Raw genomic sequence first — 27,797 nt, 5'->3', positions numbered from 1 at the left:
ACGGGAAAAAGAAGTTGCTACAAAAAAAGATTCTCTGATGAAGGCTGAGAACTGAACTAACCTGTGGGGATACAGAGAAGCGACTAGGAGGCAGTTTGATACTATGTATGTAATATTTGTAGCAAATATATAGCAAAATAATAGTAAGTTCCTTGGTTATGTTTATAGTTGCTCCCTGTAGAGCTCATGTCTCTAATGTTTTTAGCAGTTCCTTGATTTCTGGCACACAAGCCCCAAGATTGTCTTCCATTTTACTCTAGAAATTAGCAGTTGTTTGAACTTTACAATGAATAAATGTTCCAGTTTTTCTATTGATGTGCTAAGACACTGACCAAAACCAACCCGGGAAGGAAGGGGTTTATTTCATCATGTAAGTTATAGTCATCATTAAGGGAAGACTGACCTGGAGGCAAGAACTAGGTTGAAATGTGGACTAGGGGATTGTCCTCCATGACTAACTTAGCCTGCTTTCTTTTTATGACCCAGGACCCCCTACACAAAGGTTGCAACACCCTGGTGGGCTGGGCCTTCCCACATCTGCCATCAACCAAGAACACACCCTACAGACATGCTCACAGACCAATCTGATAGAAGCAGGCCCTCAATTGAGCTTTGAGATTTCTTCTTTCTAGATGACTCTAGTTTGTTTCAAATTGACAAAAAGTAGCCACCACAATAAATGAACACAGTTTATTTAAAGTATTAAACATACAGTTATTACATGAAATCGCGATCACGTTCCTAAAAGAACTAAAGATACATCTTCACAAAACCATGTAGAAGAATACTTATGGCATTGGTATTAAAATAGTGTAAAGAGAGACAGTGTAAATTTCCATGAGTAAACAATATAAAGAAATGTCCTATTTAATGGAATAATAGTCATCCAAAAAGAAAGGATGCTGTACAGACTTATATTTTTCGAATCCTACATTAGTAAGTGTACTTAAGTGCCTTAACCTCCCTTCTAGCGCACGGCCCACCAGAGTTAGTGGAAAGGAAAGGTTAATAGGGCAAAGAGGGATGAAGACCTGGTTAGAAATAGTTTTTTGGGGTGAGTCCAATCTGCATTGTCAGCACTTCAGTTCACAGGAATCGGCAAACACTATCCATGAATCAGCAAGGGAAGTTTGATCCAGAAGAAACCTTGAGGCTTTGCCAATTGGCCCGAGGCCACCTCAGAAGTAGCAAGAAGCCTCTGAAATACCACCAGAAGTTCTTTAGTTATTTGATTATTTGGTAATTTCTCTCTACAAAGTCATGGCAAATGATGATCGGCAAAGAGTGGCAAGGTGAACCAATGCCGCCTAGCACTGTCCATTTTATGTTGGTTATTGGGTTATATTTATACTCTTTGCAAACCTCATGTGTTCTCTCAAGCTTCCACTCTAGCAAAACATCACATGCCCCTTTTCCAGGCTGCTCCCAGAAAAATACCACCTGTCTGTTCTCAGCAAAACAGCTTCCCACGTGTCTGCCCCAGCAAAGGCATCCTCTCATAAAACAGTTTCCAGAAAAACACCACGTGACACAACTGGGTCTCCAAGCAAACCAGAAATTTCCACTTCAATGCTGTACAGCCTGTACAAACCTCAGGAACATTAAGCAAATAAAAATCCATCATTAGAAAAACCCCACAGACTGTGAGATTCTATTTGTCTGTCAATAAATGCCTAGTATAAGTAAATTTATAGATTCAAAAAATAAATCATTACTTGCTGTGGCGGTGTGAAAGAGAATGGCCCCCATAGGCTTACACATGTCAATGCTTATGAAATGGAGCTATTTGAAAGGATTAGGAGGTATGGCCCTGTTGGAGGAGATGTGTCACTTGGGTGGACTCTGAGGTTTCAAAAACCCAATCAAGGCCCAGTGGTTCTTTATTCCAGCTACCTGCAGATCAGGATATAGAACTCTGAGCTCTTTGCCAGCACCATGTCCACCTGCAGGCCACCATACTTCCTGCCAAGATAAGACAGACTGAACCTCAAACTGTAAGCAAGCACCAATGAGATGCTTTCTGTCATCGTCATTTTGGTCATTGTGTCTCTCCACAGCAATAGAACACCAACTAAGACACCTTCCAATTAGAGAAAGAGTGGGGTGGAGATTAATTACTAATAGGTACGCAGGGTTTATTTTAGGGGTGATGAAGATGTTTTAAAGCTAGAAACTGATGATAGTGGCACAATTCTGTAATTAGATTAAGAACCACTATAATGTTCAATGAAAAAGATCAGCTCTGTGAAATGTGAAGTACACCTCAATAAAGCTGGTGTTTTTTTTAATTTATTTTTATTTTATGAATGTTTGCTTGCATACAGGTCTGTGCACCACACCTGTGCCTGGTACACAAAAAGGCTAGAAGAGGGAACTGGATTACCTAGAACTGGAGTTAAAGGTGGTTGTGTATAGTTGATGTCTATATGCAGGTGAGAGCTGTCACAAGATAAGGCCTGAGATTGGGCAGTGAAAAAGTAAGGCGGAGACAGAGTTTTTGTAAGGTGGTAGAGGGGAAAAGAAAAGAACAAAGATGAAGAAGAAGGATGACCCAGATCTGTGCAGCCTTAAAGGGACATTCATACGGGATGGATTTTTATAGGACAATTTGTCTTATTTAGGTTTATATCATTATCAATTGGTTGTGAGTTTACTGTGGATGTTTTGCAGAATGAGAATTTAAGACATAAATCTGATTGCTAAATTACAAGCTTATTAAGTTTTGACCTTAACGAGTTACTGGGGGTTGCGACTATAATCCCAGGAGTGGATGCTGGGAATGTGAGCAGAGTCCACAGCAAGAGAGTTGCAAGAGGGTGGCTGCTGCGGGCTCAGAGAGTAGCTGGAGGCAGTGTGAGATGGAGAGTCGGGTTGAGACACTTTGCTCTTTAAAATGAAAATACCCTGCAGATGCCATGTGGCCCACCGGAGCCAGCACTTTTTATATTTTTACCACAACAGTTGTGAGCCACTGTGTGGGCACTGGGAAATGAACCCAGGTCCTCTCTGCAAGAGCAGCCCATGCTTTTAACCACTGAGCATCTCTCAGATTCTTCTTCTTCTTCTTCTTCTTCTTCTTCTTCTTCTTCTTCTTCTTCTTCTTCTTCTTCTTCTTCTTCTTCTTCTTCTTCTTTTTCTCCCTCCTCCCCCCTCCTTCTCCCCATCCTCCTCCTCCTTCAAGTCTTCAAGTAACAATGCACTTGGCATGACAGTCATCTGGACATCTAGAGAGCATCATCAATGTACAAATGTTATTCTACTTTCAAGTGGTTTTTTTTTTTTATAGCCTGATTATGTTCCTCTTTTCCCCTTCCCTCTCCTGCCCAGGTCCCTCCCTCCCTCTGCCTCCCATGATTGCTTTCTTCTCCCTCCCAAGTGAGATTCAAGCATCCTCAAAGAGACCTCAGGCCCCAGGGAGTGGGGAGGCTTCCTGGGGGGCAGGGTGGGGACATCCTCTTTGAGACAGCATAGGATTAGGCATTCTGGGAGCTCTCTTGTGAGTTCCAAGTCAGCCAGGGCTAAATAATGTGACCATATCTCACAATAAATAAAATAGCAAAGGAAGATGTCAATTCTGATGCCTATCATGGGGGGGGGGCAGTATATGCCAGGTCATACTGCATAATACTGTTCATATTTAAATACCATTGAGATAAAAATATCAATATCATAAAACTCAGTTTAACTCAAGGGTGGTCTTCTAAACATACTCTGTATAAACACCGGAAATGCAGCATTAGGGAAATAGATTCAGAGACTGATTGACTAATTTGACCCCATGAATGAATTCAAATCTATGCCTGTCTACTGCTAACTGTAAGTACATTCACAGGTCAACACGGGCTGCATAGTAAATGGATCCAGCCATTCTTTCCAATTGTACTAGCCATACACCCAAGCCCCTGTCCTCCAAAGGGGAGAACTGGGCCACCCATTCCGAAGTTGGGGTAGCCTCTCAGTGGGACTAACACAGAGCTTTGTGTTCTCTAGTCAGACTTTCACTGTGTATGTTTGTTTCTCGAGTTGCTGTGCTCATGTCTTCTCCGGGAGGGTGAGCAGGGCTTTGTGTTTCTAGACCTTAGAATTTTTTCTTAGACAGAGAGTGAAAGAGAGAGGCCTATGGAGGTGCTCCCCCTACAGTGTGTGGGTTCTCTGTCAGTCAGCCCTGGCGGCCAGCTCCTACTGAACCATCTTGCCAATTCCAACCAACTCTTTTCATCTTGATTTGTTTATAGATTTTGTCTCAGAGTTCCTTTGCATAATTCAAATTTGCTTCAAATTCTCAAAGTTCGACATCTCTCTCTTGGTATGTTCTTTTGTGTGTGTATGAGTGAGTGTGTGTGTGTGTGTGTGTGTGTGTGTGTGTGTGTGTGCGTGTATGTGCGTGTATGTGCGTGTGTGTGTGTGTGTGTGTGTGTGTGTGTGTGTGTGTGTGTGTATTTCCTCGACTTTCCATTTATGAACTAACATCGGCTTCTGGTGAGTATTAGCTATGTAAAGTGATGTATGAATGCTGTGAAAAGACAATTCTAGATCTCTGGTTGTATTTAGAGGTTTTGCTTTGTTGTCGTCTTTATTAATCTTTTTTCCTTTTACTAGTATCTATCTCTTTTTAATTATTATTCTGGTTTGTTTTTGTTTTTTGTTTTTTGTTTTTTGTTTTTTTTGCCTTGGTCTTTTTCCCCAGGGGGAAGAAAATACATTTTCTTATAGAACAAGACTGTGCTTTAAACTACTACTTCATCCATCCAACCCTGCACTCCTCAAACTTAAACTATCTTATTTCTTCTTTGGATCTAACATTCCCCCACATAACATAATGGTTTTTTAACTTATGTTTTTCCCACACTCAAATGAAGAGCCATGTGGATCACCTTCGTGCCCTGGAACGTCCCCCAAAGTAGGTGTCGAGCCTAGACACAGGAAGCTTTTTAATAAATACGTAATGAAATAAATAAAGGAAATTACAAAGGGAACTATCATTTTAAGGGAAGTTGCAGGCCTCTCCCCCTCCACCGAGTTTCCTTTCTGGTTATTATGATAGTGTACTGAGTATAATATAAAAACTGAGGTAGGGAAATGTCCCTTTTATTTCTGTCAGAAATGCTAAGTTCTGAGATGAGCACGCTCTGAGAGCAGCTGACAGTTCTGAAGTATGAGAGGCAGGTAGAGAGTAGACAATTCAGGGAGCAGAAGCAGCAAGCATGGGGAGGCTCACAGAGAAGGGATGTGAAGAAAGAGGAAGCTCAGAGCATCCCTCTTTCCTTCCTTCCCTTTTTTCTTTTTATCCTCCGTCTCTTCCTTTGAGATACGGCAGCTGATTTTTGATCACTAAATTAATTGTGGTCATTAAAAAGGACATCAGTTAAGCACACAATGTTTTAAATAGTCTGAGTAGATTACAACCATCTCCAAAGATGCCAGTGGCCTTTGCTGGGGGAAAGAAGCCAATGTGAATGGCCCAGGAAGTCAGGCTATGTGTTTACAGCCAACTGAATTCACAGAATGTCCAAAGATCAATACTTTCTAATTAAATAATGAGAATTATTTTCACTAAATAAACTCACTTCTACTTATAGACAAACTTCTTATCAGTACAAGAATATATTTTAGTAACTTATCATTTGCCAAAATGACACCTTTAAGAGTTAGTTCCTAGACTCATCCTGGCTGTCACTCAATCTCTTAAATCTTCTCAGACCCTTTATAGTCAGCTCGAGAGCCCAGCCTCACCCAATTGAGGTTATAAATCAGCTACACCTGTTCCTTATAAAATGTGGTTTATTACAACAAACACAATTGTAAACCTAGATGCCCCAGTGCTGCTTTTATGGTGAAAGTCAAGCAGCCCTTGGCTTTTCTATCTGGTCCCTAGCAGTTGTCTTGAACAAAGCAGAGACTCGAAAAATGGCTACTCTCAAGTCTGTTGAATTATAAGCTGTGCTTTCATGAATCATAGTTCCCTAAGATAAAGTGTATGATGTGGAAGATTTAAAAGTAAACAAAGCTATGACAGTGCCATCTCCTGAAAAGCTTGATGCTTTTCTCAGGCAGGAGCGCAGGTTATTTCTCTGACAAAGGGTTTTTTTTTTTTTTTTTTTGTCTGTATTACAAATCTATCAGTTATATCTTAACTCCATAAACCTACTCCCTCTCATTTTCAATGAATGAATTATCCTGGTCCTAAATGCAACGGAAATTGGCTCAGCACAGTTAAATTGCTGCCATCCTTTTCCCAAAATAGTAATAATGATTTATATTTATATGCCTTGGCACAGTTTGAAAATTCCTTACCCATAAAAAATTTTTACCTGTGAGTAAGGTATTCTTAGTTGCAGTGTTACAGCTATGGAAAAGGAAGCTGTGAAGAGTTTGTTAAATTAAAAACAAACGAAAACCTTAATGCTAGGCCTGATGACACACACCTGTGGTCCCTGCTATTCCAGAGCCAGAGGAAGAACGATCACAAGTTCAACGCCTACTTATCTGGTTTACAGAATGATCAAGATCATTCTGATCAAAATAGGAGGTAAAGAAAAGAGGGCTGAGGACCAAGTTCAGTAGTGGAGTGCTTAAAGATAGAGTTCAGCCCACAGCTCACTGCTCCCAAACCCCTTGGGAGAGAGACAGCTCACCACCCGGACAGGTAGGCACTCCTGAGGTTGCAGACCGGGAGAGACCACCAATACTGCCCACCCCTGCCCACATCCCTGGCCCAAGAGGAAACTGTATACGGACTCTGGGAACCGGAAGATAGGAGCACTGGAGCTGCAGGTCCCCTGCGCTCTAGATACCGCCCAGACTTGAAGGGACTGGATAAACAGTTCCCTGCACCCAAATCCCATGGGACGGAGAGCTAAACCTTCAGAGAGGCAGACACACCTGGGAAGCCAGAAGAGACTAAACTCTGCCCACATTTCTGACCCCAGAGGAAAACACCTAATGCCATCTAGGACCCTGGTGCACGGGGGCTCCCGGAAAAGGCAGCAGAGGCCATCCTGGTTGCCACCCTCACCAAGAGCTCCAAAGCAGCCCCCCACGAGCAATGTAAGCCTCGGGACCACAGGTAATACCAACTTTTCTGCTCCAAGCAACCTGCCTAGTAGACTCAGGACACAGGCCCACAGGAACAGTTGAAGACCAGTAGACAGGAAAGACTACACGCCGGACAGCAGAACACGCAGTTCCCATAACTGACTGAGAGAAAACAGGAAAACAGGTCTACAACATTCCTGACACACAGGCCTATAGATTGTCTAGCCACTGTTAGAAATAGCAGAACAAAGAAACACCAGAGACAATCTGATGTCGAGAGGCAAGCACAGGAACCCAAGCAACAGAAACCAAGACTACATGGCATCATCGGAGCCCAATTCTCCCACCAAAGCAAACACGGAATATCGAAACACACCAGAAAAGCAAGATCTAGTTTCAAAATCATATTTGATCATGATGCTGGAGGACTTCAAGAAAGACATGAAGAACTCCCTCAGAGAAACACAGGAAAACATAAATAAACAAGTAGAAAGCCTATAGAGAGGAATCACAAAAATCCCTGAAAGAATTCCAGGAAAACACAATCAAACAGTTGAAGGAATTAAAAATGGAAATAGAAGCAATGAAGAAAGAACACAGGGAAACAACTCTGGATATAGAAAACCAAAGGAAGAGACAAGGAGCCGTAGATACAAGCATCACCAACAGAATACAAGAGATAGAAGAGAGAATCTCAGGAGCAGAAGATTCCATAGAAATCATCGACACAACTGTCAAACATAATGGAAAATGGAAAAGGCTACTGATCCAAAACATACAGGAAATCCAGGACTCAATGAGAAGATCAAACCTAAGGATAATAGGTATAGAAGAGAGTGAAGACTCCCAGCTCAAAAGACCAGAAAATATCTTCAACAAAATCATAGAAGAAAACTTCCCTAACCTAAAGAAAGAGATGCCCATAAATGTACAAGAAGCCTACAGAACTCCAAATAATTGGACCAGAAAAGAAACTCCTCCCATCACATAATAGTCAAAACACCAAATGCACAAAATAAAGAAAGAATATTAAAAGCAGTAAGGGAAAAAAGTCAAGTAATATATACAGGCAGACCAATCAGAGTCACACCAGACTTCTCGCCAGAGACTATGAAAGCCAGACGATCCTGGACAGATGTCATACAGACCCTAAGAGAACACAAATGCCAGCCCAGGTTACTGTATCCTGCAAAACTCTAAATTAACATAGATGGAGAAACCAAGATATTCCATGACAAAACCAAATTTACACAATATCTTTCTACAAATCCAGCGCTACAAAGGATAATAAATGGTAAAGCCCAACAGAAGGAGGCAAGCTACACCCTAGAAAAAGCAAGAAACTAATCGTCTTGGCAACAAAACAAAGAGAAGAAAAGCACACAAACATAATCTCACATCCAAATATGAATATAACAAGAAGCAATAATCACTATTCCTTAATATCTCTCAACATCAATGGTCTCATCTCCCCAATAAAAAGACATAGGTTAACAAACTGGATACGCAATGAGGACCCTGCATTCTGCTGCCTACAGGAAACACACCTCAGAGACAAAGACAGACACTACCTCAGAGTGAAAGGTTGGAAAACAACTTTCCAAGCAAATGGTCAGAAGAAGCAAGCTGGAGTAGCCATTCTAATATCGAATAAAATCGATTTTCAACTAAAAGTCATCGAAAAAGATAAGGAAGGACACTTCATATTCATCAAAGGAAAAATCCACCAAGATGAACTCTCAATCCTAAATATCTATGCTCCAAATACAAGGGCACCTACATATATAAAAGAAACTTACTAAGCTCAAAACACACATTGTACCTCACACAATAATAGTAGGAGATTTCAACACCCCACTCTCATCAATGGACAGATCATGGAAACAAAAATTAAAGAGACATAGACAGACTAAGAGAAGTAATGAACCAAATGGACTTAACAGATATTTATAGAACATTCTATCCTAAAGCAAAAGGATATACATTCTTCTCACCACCTCATGGTACTTTCTCCAAAATTGACCATATAATTGGTCATAAAACAGGCCTCAATAGATACAGAAAGATAGAAATAATCGTATGCGTCCTATCAGAGCAGCACAGGCTAAAGCTGATCTTCAAGAACAATAAGGGAAGAACGCCCACATATACATGGAAATTGAACAATGCTCTACTCAATGATAACCTGGTCAAGGAAGAAATAAAGAAAGAAATTAAAGACTTCTTAGAATTTAATGAAAATGAAGGTACAACATACCCAAACTAATGGGACACAATGAAAGCTGTGCTAAGAGGAAAACTCATAGCTCTGAGTGCCTGCAGAAACAGGAAAGAGCATATGTCAGCAGCTTGACAGCACACCTAAAAGCTCTAGAACAAAAAGAAGCAAATACACCCAGGAGGAGTAGAAGGCAGGAAATAATCAAACTCAGAGCTGAAATCAACCAAGTAGAAACAAAAAGGACCATAAAAAGAATCAACAGAACCGAAAGTTGGTTCTTTGAGACAATCAACAAGATAGATAAACCCTTAGCCAGACTAATGAGAGGACACAAATTAACAAAATCAGAAATGAAAAGAGAGACCTAACTACAGAAACAGAGGAAATTCAAAAAATCATCAGATCCTACTACAAAAGCCTATATTCAACAAAACTTGAAAATCTGCAGGAAATGGACAATTTCCTAGACAGATACCAGGTACTGAAGTTAAATCAGGAACAGATAAACCAGTTAAGCAACCCCATAACTCCTAACGAAATAGAAGCAGTCATTAAAGGTCTCTCAACCAAAAAGAGCCCAGGTCCAGACAAGTTCAGTGCAGAATTCTATCAAACATTCATAGAAGACCTCATACCAATACTATCCAAACTATTCCACAAAATTGAAACAGATGGAGCACTACCGAATTCCTTCTATGAAGCCACAATTACTCTTATACTTAAACCACATAAAGACCAAACAAAGAAAGAGAATGTCAGACCAATTTCCCTTATGAATATCGACACAAAAATACTCAATAAAATTCTGGCAAACTGAGTCCAAGAGCACATCAAAACAATCATCCACCATGATTAAGTAGGCTTCACCCCAGGCATGCAGAGATGGTTTAATATACAGAAAACCATCAACGTAATTCATTATATAAACAAACTGAAAGAACAAAACCACATGATCATTTCATTAGATGCTGAGAAAGTATTTGACAAAATTCAACACCCCTTCATGATAAAAGTCCTGGAGAGAATAGGAATTCAAGGCCCATACCTAAACATAGTAAAAGCAATATACAGTAAACCAGTGGCTAACATTAAACTAAATGGAGAGAAACTTGAAGCAATCCCTCTAAAATCAGGGACCAGACAAGGCTGCCCACTCTCACCCTACTTATTCAATATAGTTCTTGAAGTTCTAGCCAGAGCAATCAGACAACAAAAGGAGATCAAGGAGATACAGATTGGAAAAGAAGTAGTCAAAATATCACTATTTGCAGATGATATGATAGTACATTTAAGTGATCCCAAAAGTTCCACCAGAGAACTACTAAAGCTGATAAACAACTTCAGCAAAGTGGCTGGGTATAAAATTAACTCAAATAAATCAGTAGCCTTCCTCTACACAAAAGAGAAAGAAGCTGAGAAAGAAATTAGGGAAATGACACCCTTCATAATAGACCCAAATAATATAAAGTACCTCGGTGTGACTTTAACAAAGCAAGTAAAAGATCCGTACAATAAGAACTTCAAGCCTCTGAAGAAAGAAATTGAAGAAGACCTCAGAAGATGGAAAGATCTCCCATGCTCATGGATTGGCAGGATTAATATAGTAAAAATGGCTGTTTTACCAAAAGTGATCTACAGATTCAATGCAATCCCCATCAAAATACCAATCCAATTCTTCAAAGAGTTAGACAGAACAATTTACAAATTCATCTGGAATAACAAAAAACCCAGGATAGCTAAAACTATCCTCAACAATAAAAGGACTTCAGGGGGGAATCACTATCCCTGAACTCAAGCAGCATTACAGAGCAATAGTGATAAAAAACTGCATGATATTGGTACAGAGACAGACAGATAGACCAGTGGAATAGAATTGAAGACCCAGAAATGAACCCACACACCTATGGTCACTTGATTTTTGACAAAGGAGCCAAAACCATCCAATGGAAGAAAGATAGCATTTTTAGCAAATGGTGCTGGTTCAACTGGAGGTCAACATGTAGAAGAATGCAGATCATTCCATGCTTATCACCCTGTACAACGCTTAAGTCCAAGTGGATCTAGTACCTCCAAATCAAACCAGATACACTCAAACTAATAGAAGAAAATGTGGGGAAGCATCTCGAACACATGGGCACTGGAGAAAATTTCCTGAACAAAACACCAATGGCTTACGCTCTAAGATCAAGAATCGACAAATGGGATCTCATAAAACTGCAAAGCTTCTGTAAGGCAAAGGACACTGTGGTTAGGGCAAAATGGCAACCAACAGATTGGGAAAAGATCTTTACCAATCCTACAACAGATAGAGGCCTTATATCCAAAATATACAAAGAACTCAAGAAGTTCGACCTCAGGGAGACAAATAACCCTATTAAAAAATGGAATTCAGAGCTAAACAAAGAATTCAATGCTGAATGGCTGAGAAACACCTAAAGAAATGTTCAACATCTTTAGTCATAAGGGAAATGCAAATCAAAACAACCCTGAGTTTTCACCTCATACCAGTCAGAATGGCTAAGATCAAAAACTCAGGTGACAGCTAATGCTGGTGAGGATGTGGAGAAAGAGGAACACTCCTCCATTGTTGGTGATATTGCAGACTGGTACAATCATTCTGGAAATCAGTCTGGAGGTTCCTCAGAAAATTGGACATTGAACTACCTGAGGACCCAGCTATACCTCTTTTGGGTATATACCCAAAAGATGCGTCAACATATAAAAAAGACACGTGCTCCACTATGTTCATTGCAGCCTTATTTATAATAGCCAGAAACTGGAAAGAACCCAGATGCCCTTCAACAGAGGAATGGATACAGAAAATGTGGTACATCTACACAATGGAATATTACTCAGCTATCAAAACAATGACTTCATGAAATTCATAGGCAAATGGATGGAACTGGAAAATATCATCCTGAGTGAGGTAACCCAATCACAGAAAAACACACATGGTATGCACTCATTGATAAGTGGCTATTACCCCAAATGCTTGAATTGCCCTAGTTGCACAGAACACATGAAACGCAAGAGGGATGACCAAAATGCGAATGCTTCACTCCTTCTTTAAAAGGGGAACAAGAATACCCTTGGCAGGGAATAGAGAGGCAAAGATTAAAACAGACACAGAAGGAACACCCATTCAGAGCCTGCCCCACATGTGGCCCATACATATACAGCCACCCAATTAGATAAGATGGATGAAGGAAAGAAGTGCAGGCCGACAGGAACCGTATGTAAATTTCTCCTGAGAGACACAGCCAGAATACAGCAAATACATAGGCGAATGCCAGCAGCAAACCACTGAACTGAGAACAGGACCCCCCTTGAAGGAATCAGAGAAAGGACTGGAAGAGCTTGAAGGGGCTCAAGACCCCATATGAACAACAATGCCAACCAACCAGACCTTCCAGGGACTAAGCTACTATCCAAAGACTATACATGGACTGACCCTGGGCTCCAACCTCATAGGTAGCAATGAATAGCCTAGTAAGAGCACCAATGGAAGGGGAAGCCCTTGGTCCTGCCAAGACTGAACCCCCAGTGAACGTGATTGTTGGGTGGAGGGCGGTAATGGGGGGAGGATGGGGAGGGGAACACCTATATAGAAGGGGAGGGAGAGGGGTTAGGGGGATGTTGGCCCGGAAACCGGGAAAGGGAATAACACTAGAAATGTAAATAAGAAATATTCAAGTTAATAAAGATAAAAAGGAAAAAAAAGAGTTCAAAGCCAGCCTCACACACACACACACACACACACACACACACACACACACACACACACACAAAGAATGCTACATAGGATACAGTAAGTAGACCCCAAATGGCTATTAAGGGAGTTAAATCAATCCAGATTGGCACCATTGCAACCCTCCCCAATCATGGAGTTCTAATAGTCAGTCATCCACACAGAATAATCAACATAGGTGCAGTTTCCTCTCTGAGAGCTTCAGATCACACACACCCAGCAATTGTCCTCCTGGGCATCTCTCTCGCCATTTATAAAAATCCAGCCAAGTTAATGTAATGTTAAAATAGCATACCTGGTGAAAATAAAATACAGGAAGTGTGTTGATTGTTTGAGATGAAGGTAAAAGAAAACCTGCTAAATCATTGGGCAACTTGGGAGAAAAATCATTTTAAATAAACAAATCACATCATTACACAGCAAAAAATAAATAAATAAAAAGATAAAAATCCAGCCAAAATGGAAAAGAATTCAGAGGTTTCTCAGGTTTCTGTAGTTGTTGTTTTGCTGTTTTGTGTGCGTACATGCGTGCGTGCGTGCGTGCGTGCGTGCGTGCGTGCGTGCGTGCGTCCGTGTGTGTGTGTGTGTGTGTGTGTGTGTGTGTGTGTGCATGTAAGTTAAAGGGGAGCACCCATATATCAGGAAGTCCATGAACACAGCAAGATGGATGAATTTGGAAAATAAGAACTCAGAGTGAAAACAAACAAACAAACAAAAAAAAAGAGAAATACTCAAGTTAAAAAAGATAAAAGAAAAAAGAAAAAAAAGATAGAGTTCAACTCTTAGAAGAACACCAACAATCCATCATTGACTTTTCTCTTTCCCACTTCAGCCTCAGGCTCTACTATCTCCTATCAGGGTGGTTTCCAGTGGACTCCTCAATGGGGGAGCAAACAGTGTTAGGAATAGAAGTATGATGGTCTGCAAATCCTTGGCCCAGGGATTGACACTATTAGAAGGTGTGGCCTTGTTGGAGGAAGTATGTCACTGTGCGGGTGGGCTTGGAGACCCTCCTCTTAGCTGCCTGGAGGATGCTCAGTCTGTTCCTGGCTTCCTTCGGGTGAACATGTAGAACTCAGCTCCTCCTGCACCATGCCTGCCTGCCTCATGGGACTGAGCCACTGCTAGATCCTTGGACTTCCGTTCACAGCTGCTGCTGACCATTGTTGGAGAGTTGGACTATAGATTGTAAGTCATCAACCAAATCCCTTACTATATAGAGACTGCCCATAAGTTCTGTGACTCTAAAGAACCCTGACTAAGATACCAAGGTACTAGCATTTAGGGAGCTGCACCACAGAGTCAGTCAGTCTCTATCTGCATATATCTGATCCTCCTGGATTGACTCCCTCTTTGTAACCCGTGCCTGAGCCCTAATCTAACTTCTAGTTTATGATCTGGTTTCCATCAGTACTTGAACTGAAGTGAGAGCCCCCACCCCCTGGCTTTCTTGGCTTGTGACCTGACCACACACCTAGGCTTCATATTTTTAGGAAGTAGAACCAGTTTCCACCTGGCTGGACATGTACCTCCAGACCACAAAAGTCTTTTGTAGTTATTACATGATGAAACTGACACCCACCTACACAGAATGAGGCACTTTATGGAAAATGCCCCCAAAGTGCTCCAAGATACAGGCTAAGACCTCTCTCTGCCGAAGTTCAGAGGAAGCCTATGGCAAGAAGCCAACCTCATAAACAGTTCCCAGACAGCAAGGTTCTACTCTACAGTACAAAGCACATTTGTTTTCATTAAGAGTTGATTATCACAACCAAAATTTTCTCTCAAGCATTTCTTTAGCCAAGGAGGAGGAGGAAAGGGGGTGGTGAGCAAATCAGAACACTAAGTTCTAGGGAGATGGCTACTTCTAATTGAGATCCTTCAGACATACCTAAATAGAGGAGAGTATCTTTGTCTCAGTTAGATATATTGACACTTTTATATGGTATTATAAAACTCAAATTAGTACTAGCTAAACTACAAATGGTAGTCTGTTCAAAATTCACAGTTGGTATTATAGGTTCAGGATGAAATCCTTAAAAAAATTTCCTAAGGAAATCTACATTTCTTCAGGCTTTCTGATCTCCCATCCATGGTAGATGTCCCTTATCCATCCTACCCTAGCCGGTCTCTCTAGTCCCAGGCATGTCCATCCTCCATTGCTCAGCATGGTGGAAGAATCAGGAAGAATGTACCTCACTTTTACTTACTTTTCCAGCTTACACATGACGTTCCCAGAGCCTAAACGACTAAAAATCAGTTTCACAGACACATTTAACTTCAAATGAGGCCATAAGTGTGAATGCTTGGTGACTATTTACTTCACTGAAATTGGGGTCCTATTACCGAGCAATAAAGTAATAAAAGACAAATGAAGTCTAGGCGGCAATTGCAGGGGGACTGCCATCTGCTCCTTCTTAAGCTACTGTTAGAACACTTCTCCAATCAGGGGAATCCCTTAGTCGACCTTCCTCCCAGACTAAGAGCTGCCCTAGTTAGTGTCTTTCTCTACCCAAGTCATGAGTCTGTGAGCTGAGCAGAGTTTACAAATGAAATGGGTGCCCAGATGGCTGCAAAAGTCTTTTCAGGGGAATTTACTTAAACATTTGGGCTTCGGCTCTTGAGTTTCTGGTTCAGTGAATCAGAGAATGGTCCCGGAAAACTAAACTGTAAAAGCAACACAAACATAGAGAAGTGTGTCTGAAATTGCCCTAGTTAATGAGCGTGTTTGGTTTGTGAAAATTCGCTGGGTTCATCTGACTTCTACTGTTTGTAAAGCATTGCTTTCTCTGGGTACACTATGCTTCCATAAAAGGTGTTTTTATGGTTCTGTTGCACACCAAGTTAGACTGTAGAGGAAGGATGGGCCAGAGACAAGTCTACCCAGTCCTGAAACTTTACATGCCATTTCCCCTATCTGGACTGCAGTTCCTCTTTTATAGGTGTCCACAGAAGCCGTGATTAGCTAATTCACCTATCACTAAACCTAGGTTGAAGCCAGATGAAAGGAGGATAGATGTCACAATATTGTCCCACTCTTCATTTTCATGGAACTCTAAACCCATCCCACTGCCTCTCAGCATCTCAGAAGTAAAACAGGGTTCATTTGTCTCGACTGTCCCCCCACCCCCGCTCCCACTCATTGTCTCCTTTCTCCTGTGTCTTTTCCTCTCTTGTCTCTCAGGGTCCACTCAGGACTGGGAAGGAAACTGGCTTCTTTTATATAAAGAAGTAGAAAGAACAAATGAGCTATCAGGATGGTAGAAAAATGAATTACAGAAAAAGAGAACATTCACCTAGGCCAGGGCTGTGGGGAAGAGCAACGCAGCCCCTGTTGCACCATTAAACGACAGGAAAATATGCTGGGCAGGGCATGACCACAGGAATTCTGGGCTCTGGTCCCATTTAAAGTAACAAGGAAGACACTCAGGGCAAATCCAACGCAGCATACGTAGGGTGAAAAGATTATAACATCCTCTTAACAGCAAGGACACTGACTGTAGAACAGGAATATCCCATTCCACTGAGGCTTGCTCTCCCCATTAAAAATAATGGGTGGGATGTTTTGACATACTTGCCTGTCTTATCAACCCCAAATAAAACATTATCTGCAGTCATAACAATTTTTACCTCAGATCTGTTTTGGAATCTTTGCTGATGGTGCAAGTGTTCCCTTGTGGAAATGTGCCTGCTCTTCAAACAATGCCAAATGGAACCATTTTCTGGGCATATAGAACATTTTATTTTGAAAATCCTTGCTGATGTATGCAGGGCCTGTGTAGTGTCAAGACACATTTAATGGCGCATCCCTGGGAGAACAGCTTAGTACCATTAGCCTCATTACACAGATAAGAACATTGAAATCTAAATAGGTTGACTAGAGGTTGCTGAATGTGTCTTAACAGCAGAGTACTCTAAAACCGTTGTGTGTAAAGAAAACAAGTAATCTCGTAAATAAGACTAGTGAAAACAACCCAGAGGCAAAGAAAATTTACATGTTTGTGTTGAAAGCTTTCACAGTTAGTGTCAAAGAACACACTGTTCTCCTGAGCAATGTACACTTTTTCTTACACAGAATTTTGGGAAATTAGACAACTTTATCTGTAGAACCCATGCAGATTAGAGGCCTGTCGGTGGCTTTCCTCCATGGAGTTCAATGTAATAAGGACATTCTGATGATGTTGTTTCTATCAGCATTTTGGAAAATCAGACGTATCCTATGCAAACCCAGTAAACAACTGCTGGCTCGGACTTTCACCGAGCCGTCTACTGAGGGGTGGCTCTGGATCAGTGAGTGAGCAAAGCCGGAGACACGGTGGTAAATAGGGTAGCCCCCACCTTTTAGAGTTTACAGTGTAAGTGAGAAAAGCAAAATGTAACTCCAAACAGTTAAAAGATAGTACGTTAGCAAGTATAGCTATGTGAATAAATGGCTTCCTGAAAATCTGTGTCCCCAATGCTGTGAGTGGGAGCAGACAGGAAGATTTCTGGGGCTTGCTGGCTGCCAGCCTAGACTTTAATTTAACAAGGGATCCTTTCTCAAGGAAATATGACAGAGAGTTATAGAGCAGGACACAAAAAACTCTCCTTTGGCCTACACACACAGGCATGCACACGCATACATGCATAGGAGTTCACATAGTGTATACATATAAACACCACACATATATGATGCACCCACATATTTCCACAATATCATGCTAAGCTACAAATGTATACAAACTACCCAGGAAATAAAAAGAAGCATGGGATGTTCTCTGCCCAGAGAAAACAGTACCACTCTTAGAGGATATAATACTGAAACTGTGTCTTAAAACAGAGTAAGGTGAAATGCATTCTGTGCAAAGAGGATGTTAAATGAAAGGCTGAGAAGTATAGAAGTGTCATCTGGAGGTGTGTGCTGAGTACAAGGGGAGAAGCCAAACTGGAAAGGCAGAATGAGATGAGCTGGTGACAGATGAGGTGGTGATCCATCATCACTGAGGACTCATCGAAGGATCTAAACCAGGAAACGCCGTGGCCATCTCTGCTTTCACAAAATGGGCTGAAAGAGAAGTGCTACAGGCTGGCAGGCCAGTCCGGAGACCTTGCATTCGTGCAGTAGTTGAGGACAGATATGATAATGACCTGAACCACCTTGATGGCAGCAAGGGTACAAAGAACCAATGATACCATGGTAAGTGAGGAGAGCCAAACTCAAAAAGGCAAGCGACACATGTGCTTTCTCATATGGGGACTGTAGGAGAGAAACAACAATATGGAAGCAGAAGGGAGGCGTTAGGAGACGGGAAAAGGCCAAGGATTAAGAGAGTGTAGTGGCTATCATATACATGCACAAAAACGTAATAAATCTATTATTTTCTACGACTAAGAAAAGTTTAAAATAGTACCCAATGTAGTGAGAATTCTGGAATCTTGGTTTCTTTGAAAAACATAGAAATACTTTAGGAATATGCTCTCGTTTTAATCTCAGTGCGGGAATGTGGAGGTGCTTCACAGCAACTGACGATGATTTGCCTCGTGCTCTAGCAGAGGCATGTTTTTGCCAGCTACAAATCATTTCTGCAATTAGGTGACGTTTGGAATGCTAGGAAAATTTTCAGAGGGTATATAAAATACTGGGGCCCCAAGAGGTAGGGACTGTGGTTGGTGGTGGTTGAGGGGAGTTGGTTTGTGGTTTGTTAGCAGTCATGCTCAAAGAAGAAAAAAAAAAAGGAAAAAAAAATAGATGCAGCTCTCTCTCTCTCTCTCTCTTTCTCTCTCTCTCTCTCTCTCTCTCTCTCTCTCTCTCTCTCTCTCTCTGTCCTCTATCTAGTAAGGTATCTAACTAGGAGTTCCATGCCTTTCTCTTCTATCTAGTAATAGAGATGTGAAACAGGGGGTGGGGGGGGATGGATAAAGGGTGAAAAAAGAAAACCCCACAACGTAGCAAAGGCTACAACCCAAGACAGCACATGGGGGGCAGCTTGGTAGTGCATGACTCTGATGTCACTGTCTGAATAGAGATCACAGGAAGAAAACATTTTGAAGAAGTTAATGGTGAAATTTTACAATGCGTGTGGTCTTCTTTCTGAATAGAGGACAGGAAATACTTGGTCTTTCCTTGCCTGACTTTCAGTATCTTATAATCTCCAGCTTTAAATGAAAAGTTGGAAGAACTCTGCTAGGCATTTATAAGTTTATGGTCTCAGCATTAACTTGCTTGAGGTTTTTGTTTTCACCTGTCTTAAGATGTTTCCCTCTCTTAGACCCAGGTATCAGCTTTGCAGATGAATATTTTCTTTTTATTAAGTCAGTCAGGAAGTGAGGCCAGCAAACTGACGTAGAAATGGGAACTGAAGGCACAAGTTTCCATTAAAACCAGCACAACAAAGAAATATCCACATACTCGTTTTTCAGCATTACTCATAACAGTCAAGATATGGGATGAACTTACCAGCAGCTGTATGAATGCAGATATGTAAGTATATATGAATATTAGTCAGCCATAGAGAAGAATGAAACCTTGTCATTTTCTCAAAAATGGATAGAACTGGACACATCATGTAAACTGGAATAAACCGAGCTCAGAGAGGAAGATACGAGACATTCCTTTTCACATGTAGAAGGCTGCTTATTTGTTTTGAAATGCTCTAATGTATCTGAAGCCAGTCTCTAACTTCCTACGTAGTAGAGAGCAACCTTGGGTTCCTGATCCTTCTGCACAGAATACTGAGACTGGATAGATGTGTGCCATACCCATGCTTTATGACGTGCTGCAGATGAAACCCGGGGCTTTTAAGATACCAAGCAAATACTCTACCAGCTAAGTTTCATGCAAGCTCCGGTTTTTTGTTGTTGTTTTTGTTTTTGTTTGTTTGTTTGTTTTTTAAGACAGCTTGGATACAGAATAGTGATGAGTAAAGGCCAGAAACAGATGGTAATGACAAAAGGCTGGATTTGATTAGTGTGCACTGTGTGTGCTGAAACATCACACTGATTTATATGTATAATTAACATGTTAATTAAAACTTTTAAAGAAAAATAAATAGAACAAGGTTATTAATTCTTTGAGAATTTCTTACAGTGTATTTTGATTCACCCTCATTCCTCCTCCTGATTCCCTTCAGGTCTGCTCCCAACTTGGCTACCCTTCCCAACTTCCTGTCTTCTATTTGACTTTGCTTTCATTTGCAGTAACACATCGAGTCCAATTTGTGTGGTCCATCCACTGGAAGAAGGTCAACTTACTAGTGGCCACACTTTTGCAGAAAGCTGATTGTCCCTCCCCAGCATACATCATTGTCAATAACTCCTCAATTAGGAGTGGGGCCTCATGAGACCCTCTTCCTCCCATTCTAGAGTTTTCATTGGCTTGATCTTGCACAAGTCCTGTGTAGGCAAGCACAGATACTGTAATTTATGTCACATCCAGAGGCACTGTTTCAGCCTGGTTCTCCCTGAGCTCTGGCTCTTACAGTCTTTCTACCTTCACTTCCCTGATGGTTCCTGAGCCTTGGTTGTGGGAGGCAATAGAGATGTCTTTAAGCAAGACGTTTATTCTTTATACTCTGAGCAGTTGTGAGTCTCCTCCTTAACCACAGCCAATGCAAAAAAAAAAAAAAGATACACTCCTGATGAAGTCTGAAAGCTGGACCATTAAGGGTAAAGAGATACAAATTTAGGGGGCAGTTTAACACCATGTCCACTTAGCAGAATAGATTATCAATTGTCTTCAAGGGTATGCCTTTCCTTCTTTGGAAATTACCCTGTCCATTCCCACGATGCCTCAAGTCACAGCATCTGCCCAACACAACAAATTACATGCAGAAAAAGAAAAGTAGAGAGCCACACCGAGCATAAAATGTTCTTAGGGAGTAACGAACAAGCAGCGAAGGCATTTTTGTAGATTATGATGAAGGACCTATTGAGTTATTAAAGTAGCATGGTTTCAGCAATCAAATAACTAACAACTGAGACACTTTGGCAAATGAAGAGTTCAGTTCTAGGAGTCATCTAATTGCTCATTTACTTTAAATTTTAAAGTTAAATGATGTGCACGCTAAAGATTCCAGTCACACAGAGCCTCTCAGGTTGTTCAAATTAGTGCACTACAATCCTTACTTTCTTCTCTGCCTCTGTCACCGCTGCAGTCTAGCCTTATAGACAAGAATGCAGATGTAGTCTTTCTTGTCCTCGAAGGTAGATTGTCTATTCCCTTTAAAGCTCAAATATATCAATTATTTGAATGTGTGGCATCTATTCTCTATCTCCTTATAGTCAGACAGAAGGTAATCTTCCATTGCTAAATATGCTATTTTATTTGTTTATTGTACTTGTTTATTTCACTTAAATGTTTCTAGTACCTAATGATCTCCAGGGGCAAAATGTGTGTGTGTGTGTGTGTGTGTGTGTGTGTGTGTGTGTGTGTGTGCGTGCGTTTCTTTATTCACTCATATATTTTTACCACTCTACATTGGTCCTCCAAGGATAGTAAGCTGTTTTACAGTCCTATTTTACTACCACTCTGTCTGTCCTTCTGAGTACTACAAATCTCTCTTCCATGTTTGTGTCTTTTCCTCTTGTTTTTTGACTCACTGAGATTAACCAGGACTATCTCTCTGGGTGACCTTGAGATTGAAATTATCCATTGGAGCCTGGTGAACTCAGCAGTGGGTACACAACTGAAGACAGGACAGGAGTTCTACTTTTAAAACATGCCCTCCATAAGATAGTTGACTCAGGCCTCCTAGTTCCTTTTATTGACTTGAATTGTATTGTCAGTTCATCAGAAAGCTATTTTGTTTAAGATTTATTTTTCATGGGAGCATTACTGAGGTTTATTAGACCAAAATCATTTCAGTCATGTTGAACAAAGAACTTCTGGGTTGAATAATATATTTGTTCATGGCTCAAAGGGATATATCCTTTTTTACTAAAAGCACTTTTTGCTAGAAGTTGCTTTTGGTAGTAAGCCACTATCATTTCCAATTTTTCTGTAAGTTCCCTATTTTTTCTAACTACCTTATGCACCAATGCACTTCAGGATAACTAATGTTTCCCAGTAATTAAACACCTATTTTTTTATAAATAGTTAAAAGATTTTCAGTCTAGAATGCATTTATTGAATGTGACTTTAACTGTGCCTGTTTAAAAATAGCTTGCCCTGTTTCAAATGAATAATGTCACTGCAGACCACCTCAAAGGTTACGATGAGACCACAGCTGGGAGAGAGCTACAAACATGCCTGCTTTAACCTTTGGGGGGGGTCACTATTTGGTTCAATATTACACCCACTTACATCCACATCTATTTGGAGCAATCATGTGCTAAATGATTAAGTCCATAGATTTTACTTTATGGCTATAAGGAGATGATTTTAATACTTAAATATTTTGTATATAGCGGAAGAACTGACTGTGAAATGTTCTTTAATAAGCACCAATAAAAGAAGAAAGTACTTTTCCTCGAATGGTAGAATATGGTTAAAAGAAATGCTTAATATCCTCATTTCAAACCATTCCTAGAAATGTTTTACCTGAGTATTTTGGCCAGTGAGATTAAGGGGGAAAAAAAGGAAAAATTTTGTACCAGAGAAATCTGAGACTGCTATTTCCTCTGGAAATGGAATCATTTTATAGCTGTTTAGGCCCCAGACACAGAAGCAATCTGTAGTCTGCAGCTTTGTTCTCTAGAACAAGGCAGAACCCTGTGTTCAACAAGAGGAAGGAACCTTTTGCGAAGCCCTTCATGACTCAGTGTTGGGACACTCGTATAACCTTTAGGTAGGTCTCTTTGCGGTCACTGAGCTGTGACTTGTAGTATAATTCATGGAGTCAAGAGATGCTAAATCTTACAGCAAGAGGCATAGGTCATTAACAAGTCAAGATCATAAATGTGATCTTGGAAATATCATTTGGATTTAGTCAACTTGAAAGTGTATCTACCCCTTTCCTCCTGTACAACAATGTTGTGTTCCATGTTTTAAGTGGCTTGGGAGGTCATGAATGTAGGATCTTTAGCTGCTTTTTGTTGTTGTTGCTTTGTTTTTTGTTTTGTTTTTTGTTTTTTTCTTTTTTTCGGAGCTGGGGACCGAACCCGGGGCCTTGCGCTCGCTAGGCAAGCGCTCTACCACTGAGCTAAATCCCCAACGCTTTGTTTTGTTTTTAAACTCAGAATTCTCTTCATCTTATGTTTGCCTGGTCATCCACCCACAAATCTGTTCACTCATCCCTCCTGATGCTTTAAGGATTTCAAAGGATAAGAAAAGGCATTTCTGGCAAAGCTCCCAAAATTGAGGAGTCCCTCTTCAATGAGTGAGGATGACCCTCTGTTATTGCCACAAACTGAAGCAAATGTGGAGTCTTCTCTCCCAGCCATTCAATCAGCCATTGGCCTTGAGATGCTTATTTCTTAGTAGGGGTGGCTCTTCGTTCAAGTCAGTGATCTATGGCTGAGGTCAAGTCCTACTCAGAAACTGTTTAACTGCAGTCAACGTGGCAGCAGGTGGGGGATGGAGCTATCATTCTTCAGAGATTTCTGGAGGAAGTGACTGTCTGAGGGCAAAAGGAGAGTGTGTCTATTTGCATTACATTGTCTTAACTCCTGAATAGACTTTCACACCACCAAAGAGGCTGTTAGTATTGTTCCCTTCTGTCTTAGTCAGGGTCTCTATTCCTGCACAATCATCAGGACCAAGAAGCAAGTTGGGGAGGAAAGGGCTTATTCAGCTTATGCCTCCACGTTGCTGTTCACCAAAGGAAGTCAGGACTGGATCTCAAGCAGGTCAGGAAGCAGGAGCTGATGCAGAGGCCATGGAGGGATGTTACTTACTGGCTTGCTTTCCCAGGCTCGCTCAACTTACTCTCTTATAGAACCTAAGACTACCAACCCAGGGATGGCACCACCCACAGTGGACTGGGTCCTCCCCCCTCGATCATTAGTTGAGAAAATGTCTCACAGCTGGGTCTCATGGAGGCATTTTCTCAACTGAGGCTCCTTTCTCTGTGATAATTCTAGCTTGTGTCAAGTTGACATACAAAACCAGCCAGTACACCTTCTACATAGTCTGGATTTCTAGAGTGTAATCAATAAACTAAATTTGATGACTCAAAATGTTCTAATCATTGTAATAGGGCACTCAGATCACAGTAACATGATGTAACAATCTTTCTTAGATGGCCCAAATGATCTCATCAAGTTCTGAATCATCCTTTCTGGGGGACGCAGAGAACACTTGATTTGAAGCTTCTGTTAAAACTGGAGAAGACTCACCTACAATGGGCTTTGGCTTGTAATTTAAATCCCTACTATTTTTTTATCTTGTGCATTGAGAATACAGTGCATTTTGAGTTGTAACTCTGTTTTTGTAATAAAGAAAGAAGTTTGGTCTTTAGAAAAATCAATGTAGTTATGCACATAGAGACAAAACTGCTGAATTACCATGGGTTTACAAACTTTTAATTCTTCGATTTATTAAAGATGAAATTTTCTATTTTTAACTTACTTCAGTCTAAATTTTAATTTATTACACCATACTTCTAATAGGCAATGCCAGGAAAAGAGTGGGGTCCTTCACTTTAGAATTGGTAAATGAACATAGTACAATTCCATCTGAAATACTCAGACCTTACCTTCTACTGAAAATAACTGGTGTTGAATTCAAAACACATCCCACTGGGCCAAAAATTATATCCTCTAATTATCCAGTCTAAATTGATGATGATCTAAGTCAAGTCTCTAATCTGTGTAGACACACTCCTTTTTCAATCATCATGAAAGATATTCAAAGTTGTTATTTGCAAATTCTTAAAATCGTTTGGAAATTCAATTTGTACCCCTCAATATGCCAATTATATCAAATCATGAGCTCTTTGGCCAGCTTCAGGCTGGATGACATTGGAATTCTAACTAAGGAAGTGGAAAAGCTATGTGAATTGGCTGAGTCCCAATAAACAGCAAGTCATAAAATTGACTTCACTCAAAGACTGATAATTCTATTCATTTAACTGTGTTAGAACTGCTGCTAATTCTCTAGAAAGGGGTAAATAAGTTCTCAATAACAAATCCCTACAATCATGACCCTTTCAGTTAAAAGAGTTGGCACAATGTTTCATATCTCCCAAATGGAAAAGCCCCATGTCTTTGTACTGCCCTCTCACTTCAGGGGCAGGTAGCACTGGTTATTGGAATAATTTAAGTTCTATTTGCAAAGGCAAACTAATTTTTGCACAAGCAAACAGGCAGGTCATGCTGGCTAGTTTTATTTCAACACAAGCCAGTGTCATTTTGGAAGAAGAAACTTCAACTGAGAAAATTCCTCACCAGACTACAGACCTGTGCTGCAGTTTCCTGTGGGTGGAGCCCATCCTGGGCTGGTGGTCCTGGGTTCTTAAGAAAGCAGGTTGAGCCAGCCATGATGAGAAAGCCAGTAATCAGCACTGCTCCACGGCCTCTGCATCAGCTCCTTCCTCCAGGTTCCTGCTCTGTGTGGGTTCCTCCCATGACTTCGCTTAGTGACAGACTAAGCTGTAAAGATGAAGTGAGCCCTCTGCTCTGCTCCTGCTCCTGGTCATGGGCCCTCTGCTCCTGGTCATGAGCCCTCTGCTCTGCTCCTGGTCATGGTCATGAGCCCTCTGCTCCTGGTCATGGGCCCTCTGCTCTGCTCCTGGTCATGGGCCCTCTGCTCCTGGTCATGGGCCCTCTGCTCCTGGTCATGGGCCCTCTGCTCCTGGTCATGGGCCCTCTGCTCCTGGTCATGGGCCCTCTGCTCCTGGTCATGGTCATGGGCCCTCTGCTCCTGGTCATGGGCCCTCTGCTCCTGGTCATGGGCCCTCTGCTCCTGGTCATGAGCCCTCTGCTCCTGGTCATGGGGATGGTCACAGCAAAGGAAAGCAAACTATGACAGATGTTGGACAGTATTCAGCCTTCCTAGAACGCTTTGAAATACTAAGATCCTTTGTCTATCCCTTTGGGCTTCGAAAAGGCAGGATGTTCATAACAATGCCTGACACTCAAACAATACCTTTTTTCTTCAAAGACTTTGAAATAGAATAACTACCTATTAGGATCTGTGCTTACCTGGCCAGGAGAGTACCTTCCCCATCCAGTGTTAAAGTATGGTGACCATGAAAACAAGGGGTAAAAGGTAATTAGGGGTATAAAATATATTATATATAATTATTTAATTTATTTACATTCCAGCCACTGTCCCCCCATCCTGGTCCCCCCTCCCACAGTGCCTCATCTCATTCCTCCTCCCCCTTGTCTCTGAGGGGGTGCTTCCCGCCCACCAGGCCTCCCCATTCCCTGGGGCCTCAAGTCTCTCAAGGATCAGGTACATCTTCTCCCACTGAGGCCAGACCAGGCAGTCTTCTGCTCGGGCCTCAGGCCAGCTGGTGTATGCTGCCTGATTGGTGGCTCAGTCTCTGGTAGCTCCCTGGACTCTGGGTTAGTTGAGACTGCTGGTCTTCCTATGGGGTTACCTTTTCCTTCAACTTCTTCAGTTCTTCCTCTAATTCAACCATAGTGGCCCCCGACTTCAGTCCAATGGGTGGCTCTAAGTATCTGCTTTTGTCTCAGCTGCTGGTAGGGACTCTCAGAGGACAGCCATGCTAGACTCCTGTCTGTAAGCACATCATAGCATCAGTAATAGTGTCAGGCCTTGGTGCCTCCACATGAGATGGATCCCAAGTTGGGCTGGTCACTGAACTGCCTTTCTTTCAGTCTCTTCTCCATTTTTGTCTCTGCAGTTCTTTTAGACAGGAACAGTTCTAGGTCAGAAATTTTGACTGTGAAGTCAGTAACCCTGTTCCTCCACTTGAGGCCCTATCTATGTACTATGAACTCTGAGTTCTCTTTCTCCACTGTTGGGCATTTTGACTAAGGTCACTCCCATTGAATACTGAGAGTCTCTCACCTCTCTGGTTTCTGGTACTTTCTAGAGGATCCCCCTACCTCCCACCACTGAGGCTGCGCATTTCTCTTTTTTCCTTCTTAAAAGGAATGTACATTCATTGTTTTCTGAAAAGCCTTAATAAAAAACAGACAAGAAAAAACATAGTGAATTATTAATTAGTTCCATGGGTTGTAATGGTGCAGTCCTAACCCTCGTCATGTCTTGATTTCTAAGAAATGCAATGAGGCATAGACAAGATGCTGCAGTTTTACACTTTGGGTAAAGAGAGAAGTACAGCAAGTCTAAGTAGCAAGATGTATTTACACCTGCAGTTCCATTTTAAAAACATGGAATCTATCTTCTACTGGTTTTGTTTTGTTGAGACTACTTCCTGCTCTGCAGCCCTGGTTAGTGGGAACTTGCTGTGGAACCCAGTCTATCGAGACAATCTTCCTGCATAATTACAGACGTATCCTTCTGGGATTACAGACGTATGCCACCATACCTGCCTTAACCCCGTTTACTCTTAAGCAAGGGGATTTGATTTTAATTTCAGTATTCCAAATACTCACCAGGAAGTGTTAACCATATTTTGGCTTTTTTTTGTTCAGATTCAATATAAATGTAACATTTGACAACAGATTCCATATCAAGCATACACATTTTGCTGCTAAGAGAAACACTAGATAATGGGGTAGTAGCAATATTGTAAATGTAAAGAAGCTCTAATAAATTCCATAGAAGCAGGGAAAACATTTCCCTTGTTAGGAGCAAAGGGAAGTTACCCTTTCTAGGAAATGTTTGGGGGGCTGGTGCTAATCTACAGTATCTCCCATCTTCAAACCCTCCGGGACATTTAAACTTTGTGTGGACTGTACTTAATATAAGACATGCCTATAAGACAGAAGTCTGGGTGG

General features: G+C 41.3%; 1 long non-coding RNA gene across 1 annotated transcript in view; it reads right to left on the bottom strand.

Annotated features, from left to right (window-relative positions):
• Window positions 1-680: 680 nt before the first annotated feature.
• Chchd2l2-ps5 (coiled-coil-helix-coiled-coil-helix domain containing protein 2-like 2, pseudogene 5) overlaps window positions 681-27,797 on the bottom strand; it is a 30,973-nt gene continuing 3,856 nt past the window's right edge. The window contains exon 3 of the long non-coding RNA XR_010058200.1: window positions 681-26,608. This is a non-coding gene — a long non-coding RNA (coiled-coil-helix-coiled-coil-helix domain containing protein 2-like 2, pseudogene 5). The remainder of the gene's footprint in view (window positions 26,609-27,797) is intronic.

Source organism: Rattus norvegicus, chromosome 15 (assembly GCF_036323735.1).
Source record: "Rattus norvegicus strain BN/NHsdMcwi chromosome 15, GRCr8, whole genome shotgun sequence".
Taxonomy (NCBI): domain Eukaryota; kingdom Metazoa; phylum Chordata; class Mammalia; order Rodentia; family Muridae; genus Rattus; species Rattus norvegicus.
Note: the sequence above shows the minus strand (reverse complement) of the source record. Positions and strands in the feature narration are given on the sequence as shown.